The 9264-nt window shown below is 31.5% G+C and overlaps 1 pseudogene; it reads left to right on the top strand.

Annotated features, from left to right (window-relative positions):
* The first annotated feature begins 4607 nt into the window (after nt 1-4607).
* The window catches only part of LOC136040329 (multidrug resistance-associated protein 1-like), a 37590-nt pseudogene continuing 32933 nt past the window's right edge, over nt 4608-9264 (top strand).

Here is a 9264-nt window from a genome sequence, read left to right as displayed (position 1 = left end):
ACGCCTTCTTTTTTCACTTTCTCTTTTAGCAGCAAGTCTGCTTTCGCGTTGCTCTGGTAGTTCCTCGGCACGCTTTCTGTTCTTTCTTTCTCTATCAGCCTCAAGCCTGTTTCCTTGCTGTTCTTTTGATTCCTCGGCACGCTTTCTTTTCTGACTTTCTCTATCAGCAGCAAGTTTTTTGGCATAGACTCTTTGAGCATCTTCATCGGCTTTTGCCATTGTAAGTTCATCAGTCATTTTAAACTTAAACATTAATAGATTTCTACGTGAACATATATGTCTTAAATATCTTTAATGACGTCACCGTCATAGCAAAAATGACGACAACTAACTTCATGACGTCGACACAGAAACACGACGTCACCTGACAGACACACAGACAGACAACTTATTTTTATATATATATAGATAGATTTGTGCATATGTATGGCAAACAAACCTCTTCAGGATTTGGGAATGCCTTCACCTTATCGTAATGCTACCGTTTCGACATGTATAGAATCGGATCGTGAAGAAAGTTACAGCTCCAGTTATCTGTTGTCGTATGCACAAAATAATATTTCCAAGTTAACGCCGGAGCAAAAAGATATTTTTGATACAATAATGCATTGTGGCGATAACAACGTTGGAGAATGTTGTATATTCGCAAGTTTTACGTAGTTAAAAACATATATATATATATATATATATATATATATATATATATATATATATATATATATATATATATATATATATATATATATATATATATATATATATATATATATATATATATATATATATATATATATATATATATATATATATATATATATATATATATATATATTCACAGGTGGGACATAAGGACACAACTACTATGGCGTGTAACTAATATGGCGCGTAACGACTTACGCGCGCGGGGGGGCTTGGGGGGGCAAGAAGCACCCCCACCAACTAGGTGTTGAGGTGGCGCGGAGCGCCACCCCAACAGCTAGTATATATATATATATACATATATATATACATATATATATATATATATATATATATATATATATATATATATATATATATATATATATATATATATAAACATATATATATATATATGTATATATATATATATATATATATATATATATATATATATATATATATATATATATATATATATATATATATATACATATATATATATATGTTTATATATATATATATATATATATATATATATATATATATATATATATATATATATATATATATATATATATATATATATATATATATATATAAACATATATATATATGTATATATATATATATATATATATATATATATATATATATATATATATATATATATATATATATATATATATATATATATATATATATATATATATATATATATAAATATATATATATATATATATAAATATATATATATATATATATATATATATATATATATATATATATATATATATATATATATATACATTTATATATATATATATATATATATATATATATATATATATATATATATATATATATATATATATATATATATATATATATCTATATATATAAAAATAAGTTGTCTGTGGATGGATGGATGGATGTGTCAGGTGACGTCACCTGAAAAAACTGGATCAGGTGACGTCAAAACTGAAAAAACTAAAAAAAGGCAAAAACTACAAAAAAAACTAAAAACTAATAAAAAAAATAAAAAAGCTAAAAAACTAAAAAAACTATAAAGGTAAAAACCAATAAAAAACTAAAAAAAAAAACTGAAAAAACTAAAAAAAGGCAAAAACTACAAAAAAAACTAAAAACTAATAAAAAAAGTAAAAAAGCTAAAAAACTAAAAAAACTAAAAAAACTAAAAAAAGGTAAAAAACTAAAAAAAATAAAAAATAAAAAAAAACTAAAAAAAAAGGAAAAAACTGAAAAATAAGCTAAAATAAAGGTAAAAACCAATAAAAAACTAAAAAAAAAGGAAAAAACTAATAAATGACGACACTCAAAGAGAAAGCGACCAGGACAAAAGGAATGTTCGATTAGCAATCAACAAAGCACCGGGACACAGGGAGTATAAATGACGACCAGGACATAAGTAAAAAAAAAAAAAACTATCTATATATATAAAAATAAGTTGTCTGTGGATCTGTGGATCGTGGATCAGGTGACGTCACCTGAAAAAACTGGATCAGGTGACGTCAAAACTGAAAAAACTAAAAAAAGGCAAAAACTACAAAAAAAACTAAAAACTAATAAAAAAAATAAAAAAGCTAAAAAACTAAAAAAACTAAAAAAAGGCAAAAACTACAAAAAAAACTAAAAACTAATAAAAAAGCTAAAAAACTAAAAAAACTAAAAAAAAGGCAAAAACTACAAAAAAACTAAAAACTAATAAAAAAAATAAAAAAGCTAAAAAACTAAAAAAACTAAAAAAACTAAAAAAAGGTAAAAAACTAAAAAAAACTAAAAACTAAAAAAAACTAAAAAAGGTAAAAACTAAAAGAACTAAAAAAGAAAAAAATAAATGACGACACTCAAAGAGAAAGCGACCAGGACAAAAGGAATGTTCGATTAGCAATCAACAAAGCACCGGGACACAGGGAGTATAAATGACGACCAGGACACAAGTAAAAAAAAAAATTAACAAAACTAAAAAGAAGGTAAAAACTACAAAAAAACTAAAAAGAAAAAAAAACTAAAAACTAATAAAAAAACTAAAAAATCTAAAAATCTAAATAAACTAAAAAAGAAAAAAAAGGAAAAAAATAAAGGAGAAAAACAAAACTAAAAAACGAATGTATATACAGACCGGTACACCGGGATACAAATGACGACCGGGACACAGGGAATATAAATGACGACCGGGACACAGGGACACAACTACAACGGGGACACCGGGGGAAACAGGGGGATATAAATGACGACCGGGACAAAAAAACTAAAAAGAAAAAAAAACTAAAAACTAATAAAAAAACTAAAAAATCTAAAAATCTAAATAAGCTAAAAAAGAAAAAAAAGGAAAAAAAAAGGAGAAAAAATAAACTAAAAAACGAATGTATATACAGACCGGGACACCGGGATACAAATGACGACCGGGACACAGGGAATATAAATGACGACCGGGACACAGGGACACAACTACAACGGGGACACCGGGGGAAACAGGGGGATGTAAATGACGACCGGGACACCGGGACAGGGAATGGTCGATTAGCAATCACCATCAACAAAGCTCAAGGGCAATCATTAGAATCATGAGGTATAGATCTGAATACAGATTGTTTTCCCATGGACCATTATATGTTGCATGTTCAAGAGTCGGTAAACCTGACAATCTATTTATATGCAAAGACAATGGGACAGCAAAGAATGTTGTATATTCGCAAGTTTTACGTAGTTAAAACCATATATATATATCTATCTATATTCACAGGTGGGACATAGGGACACAACTACAATGGCGCGTAACTATTATGGCGCGTAACGACTTACGCGCGCGGGGGGGCTTGGGGGGGGCGCGAAGCGCCCCCACCAACTAGGTGTTGGGGTGGCGCGAAGCGCCACCCCAACAGCTAGTATATTTATAAATATATAAATATATATATATATACATATATATATATATATATATATATATATATATATATATATATATATATATATATATATATATATATATATATATATATATATATATATATATATATATATATTCTTGGCTGTCCCATTGTCTGTGCATATAAAAAGATTGTCAGGTTTACTGACTTTTGAACATGCGAAATATAATTTTTCATGAGTAAAACAATCTGTATTCAGATCTTTACCTCATTATTCTAATAATTGCCCTTGAGCTTTGTTGCTGGTGATTGCTAATCGAACATTCCCTGTGTCCCTTTCGTCATTTATATACCCCCCTCTACCCCCGGCGTCCCCGTTGTTGTTGTTTCCCTGTGTCCCTGTCGTCATTTGTGTCCCGGTGTCCCAGTCTATTATTTCTCTTTGAGTGTCGCGGTCGTCATTTATATTCCCTGTGTCCCGGTGTCTCGGTCGTCATTTTCGTCCCGGTCGTCATTTGTGATCCGGTGTTCCAGTCTGTAATTTTTTTTTGAGTGTCTTGGTCGTCATTTACATTCCCTGTGTCCCGGTCGTCATTTGTGTCCTGGTGCTTTGTTGACACACAGACAACTTATTTTTACATATATAGATAGATGGATAGATAGATAATAGATAGAAGATATGAAAATTAGTTGTCTCTCTGTCTGTCTATCTGTGAAGTGACGTCATTATAAGGATTGAGCTGTATGTCATCATGAAGTTAGTTGTCGTCATGTTTGTTATGACGATGACGTTATTAAAAGTATTTAAGAAAATCGTTCAAAGACAAATTTTTAATTGTAAGAAGATTGTGGACGGAAAAATGTTGATTGAAGAACCTATAATGGCAACAGCCGAGGAAGCTGCTCAAAGAGTTTATGTCAAAAAACTTGCGGCTGATAGAGAAAGTAAGAAAAGAAAGCGTAAAAAGAAACCATGCTGAGGAATCACAAGAACAGCAAGAAAACAGGCTTGCGGCTGATAGAGATAGTAAGAAAACAATGCGTGCCGAGGAACCACCACAACAGTGTGAAAAAAGGCTTGCGGCTGATAGAGAAAGTAAGAAAGGAATGCGTACCGAGGAACCACCACAACAGTGTGAAAACAAGCTTGCGGCTGATAGAGAAAGTAAGAAAAGAAAGCGTGCCGAGGAATCACAGGGACAGCAAGAAAACAGGCTTGCTGCTGATAGAGAAAGTAAGAAAAGAAAGCGTGCCGAGGAATCACAAGAACAAAATAGATTTCTACGTGAACATATATGTCTTAAATATCTTTAATGACGTCACCGTCATAGCAAAAATGACGACAACTAACTTCATGACGTCGACACAGAAACACGACGTCACCTGACAGACACACAGACAGACAACTTATTTTTATATATTTTTAGTTTTTTTAGTTTTTTTAGTTTTTTAGCTTTTTTACTTTTTTTATTAGTTTTTAGTTTTTTTGTAGTTTTTGCCTTTTTTTAGTTTTTTCAGTTTTTTTTTTAGTTTTTTATTGGTTTTTACCTTTATTTTAGCTTATTTTTCAGTTTTTTCCTTTTTTTTAGTTTTTTTTTAGTTTTTAGTTTTTTTAGTTTTTTACCTTTTTTAAGTTTTTTTAGTTTTTTTAGTTTTTTAGCTTTTTTATTTTTTTTTATTAGTTTTTAGTTTTTTTTGTAGTTTTTGCCTTTTTTTTAGTTTTTTTAGTTTTTTAGCTTTTTTAAACTATATATATACATATATATATATATATATATATATATATATATATATATATATATATATATATATATATATATATATATATATATATATATATATATATATATATATATATATATATATATATATATATATATATATATATTCTTGGCTGTCCCATTGTCTGTGCATATAAAAAGATTGTCAGGCTTACTGACTTTTGAACATGCGAAATATAATTTTTCATGAGTAAAACAATCTGTATTCAGATCTTTACCTCATTATTCTAATAATTGCCCTTGAGCTTTGTTGCTGGTGATTGCTAATCGAACATTCCCTGTGTCCCTTTCGTCATTTATATACCCCCCTCTGCCCCCGGCGTCCCCGTTGTTGTTGTTTCCCTGTGTCCCTGTCGTCATTTGTGTCCCGGTGTCCCAGTCTATTATTTCTCTTTGAGTGTCTGATATGGCTTAAAAAGAAAGTCGTGCTTTCTTTAACTCTTAAGTTTTAACCGCAAAAATGAACTTCAAGAACTTATGTTTAATCATTCTCCTTTATTTACGACTTGATTTAAAGCAGAACTCAAGTTTAAAATTTAGAATCAGAATTCGTAATTCTTATTTCTCAAAGTTCATGTGCTCTTCAATAGCAGATTCTTTTTTACCACGAAGTTCATACTTTTTACGAAGTTGCTATTCCAAGTCTGTATTTTCGTGCTCTGTTTCACATAACTATCCCTTTACTTTGGCGGATTTCAGAAGTAAATTATCCTAACCAGATTTTTTGCGCCAAAAAATATTTCAGTATATCAATCTTTTGATCGATATATCATCTTTTTAAAAAAAGGCTTTTGAGCCAGGTGGTATTAGTTTACTTCCAAAAATAAAAAATAGTTCAAATTTAAATCTGCAGTCTAAGTCGGGGATATAACTGTATGCACTTGAGTGAGTACACAATACCGAATCTGCAGCTCTGTTCAGATTGTTAAATTCTCACAGCACAAGACTTTTCTTTCTGACGCAGCTGTATAACTGCTCTGTATATTACAAGATGAAAGATCGTTTATATATAAAAAACTCTTTTTTGAAAAAATGTTGCCCCCCTCCCATCCTACCTGGTGTTATTCATTGCCCGTTCTTTATGCTCATATACTAGCACAATAAATACCATGAGCATGTTATGGGCAAGGTCAATCTTTGTTAACGCTTTTACTAATGGCCTCCCTGGGTGTTCAATTGGTTTTATCTTACTTGGATAGCTAAACTCTATTTTGACTAAAACTTTTTTAATTGCTGTTTTGTTGCTTTGTCCATAGTTGGTTCGCAGTTTGTAGAAAAAGTTTTTGAATTCATACATCTTTCTCATTCTTACTATCATATTCTGTAACTAAAACATAGTGCTTTCAATTGGCTTCTACTGCATGCATAAAAGATTGGGGTAGAGGGGAATCATGTGGTTACATCCCCAAGAACCTTGTTATTTTCACGATTTCTAGATACTGTCCTGTAATTTTTGTACAATTTGCCTGTTTTCTGCTGTTTAGCCAATTTGGTCCACCTCTGTGATTTGATTCGTAAAGTGAAAACAATCGATTCTGGTACAATTCGCCTGTTTTCTGCTGTTTAGCGAAGTTGGTCTACCTGTGTGATTTAATTCATAAAGTGAAAACAGTCAATGTTCGTACAATTTGCCTGTTTTCTGCTGTTTAGTCAAGTTGGTCCACCTCTGTGATTTGATTCGTAAAGTGAAAACAATCAATTCTGGTACAATTTGCCTGTTTTCTGCTGTTTAGTGAAGTTGGTCTACCTGTGTGATTTAATTCATAAAGTGAAAACAGTCAATGTTCGTACAATTTGCCTGTTTTCTGCTGTTTAGTCAAGTTGGTCCACCTCAGTGATTTGATTCGTAAAGTGAAAACAATCGATTCTGGTACAATTTGCCTGTTTTCTGCTATTTAGTGAATTTGGTCAACCTCTGTTATTTGATTCGTAAAGTGAAAATAATCAATGTTCGTACAATTTTCCTGTTTTCTGGTGTTCGACGAAGTTGGTTAACCACTGTTATTTTATTCGTACAGTTAAAACTAATCCAGAGGGCATGATGTCCTAAATTCAAGCTGATCCTCTGATTCAGTGGTTGCTGATTCAACTTCTGTCATTAAGCTTGACTATTACAAGAATACGTCAAGTCAGTTTGAGTTAATATCCCATTTTTTAAATCCCAACCTAAATATTGAAATTGTGTTCTCAACCCAACTGAACATGGAAAGTATGTGTTTATACTGATGATTCATATCGGTAAACGGTGACTTTGGCTCAAGAAAATCTCATTCTGCCTATAGTGTATTTTTTACGCTTAACGAAAATACCATCAGAATCATTCATCGGCCGAAGCTTTTGTGTAATTAAATAAAAAAAAACGAGTTTTTTTAACTGAAAGTAAGGAGCGACATTAAAACTTAAAACGCACAGAAATTACTTCGTATATGAAAGAGGCTGCTTTCTCATCAGCGCCCCGCTCTTTACGCTAAAGTTTGACTCTTTCTCTCAATTCTTCTTTTTAAAACAGTAAAAAACTTTAGCGTAAAGAGCGGGGCGTTGATGAGGAAGCAGCCTCTTTCATATACGAAGTAATTTCTGTGCGTTTTAAGTTTTAATGTCGCTCCTTAATTTCAGTTAAAAAAACTCGATTTTTTTTATTTAATTTCTGAACGTTTTTGAATCAATGCATGTTTTGATTTTGGCTCTCCGCAGAGGAATAATCAAAACGAAATTTGCATATTTTTTGGAGGGGCTAAATGGCTTTCTCATAATTTTGATCGAATGATTTTGAGAAAAAAGAGCGGGGGCGAAGCCTAGTTGCCCTCCGATTTTTTGGTTAATTAAAAAGGCAACTAGAACTTTTAATTTTTTACGAATCTTTTTATTGGTAAAAGATTTACGTAACTTATAAATTAGCTTACGTAAAGAACTTTTGTATTCTCATGTTTTTATTACATATATGAGGGGATTCGCCCCATCGTCAGTACCTCGCTCTTTACACTAAAGCTTAAATTTTATCCCAATTCATTAAGAATGACCCCTGAATCACAAAAGCCGTAGAATAAATAGTTGAAATTACTAAAAATACTTTAGCGTAAAGAGCTAGGTATCATAAGGAGGTGAGCCCCTTATATGGGTAATAATTTCTGTTTGTTTTAAGTTTTATTGCTGTTCCTTACTTCCAGCTGAAAAAGCTTTTTCACATTTATTTTTTAATTTTTTTTAAATAATGCTAGTAAATCCTGCTCTCCCTTCATGGAAGTTTTCTTCTCCCATGACAAATTCTCGATGGAAAGTTCCCCCAGCATATCCCACTCTTCTCAACCCCTCCCCCCAACCAAAAAAATCCTCCTGAAAACGCCTGTATACTTCCCAATAACCATTACTATATGTAAGCACAGGTCAAAGTTTGTAACTTGTTGTCCCTCCCACGGGGACTGTGGGGGAGTAACTCGTCCCCAAAGACATAGTTATAAGGTTTTTCGACTACGTTGAATAAAATGGCTATCTCAGAATTTTGATCCGTTGACTTTGGGAAAATAATTTGCGTGGGAGGGGGCCTAGGTGCCCTCCAATTTTTTTGGTCACTTAAAAAGGGCACTAGAACTTTTCATTTCCGTTAGAATGAGCCCTCTTGCAACATTCTAGGACAACTGGGTCAATACGATCACCCCTGGGAAAAAAAAAAATAAAAAAAAATAAACACGCATCCGTGATCTGCCTTCTGGCAAAAAATGTAAAATTCCACATTTTTGTAGATAGGAGCTCGAAACTTCTACAATAGGGTTCTCTGATACGCTGAATCTGATGGTGTGATTTTCGTTAAGATTCTATGACTTTTAGGGGGTGTTTCCCCCTATTTTCTAAAATAACGCATATTTTCTCAGGCTCGGAACTTTTGATGGGTAAGACTAAACTTGATGAAACTTATA

This window comes from Artemia franciscana, chromosome 20 (genome assembly GCF_032884065.1).
Source record: "Artemia franciscana chromosome 20, ASM3288406v1, whole genome shotgun sequence".
Classification (NCBI taxonomy): Eukaryota; Metazoa; Arthropoda; class Branchiopoda; order Anostraca; family Artemiidae; genus Artemia; species Artemia franciscana.
Note: the sequence above shows the minus strand (reverse complement) of the source record. Positions and strands in the feature narration are given on the sequence as shown.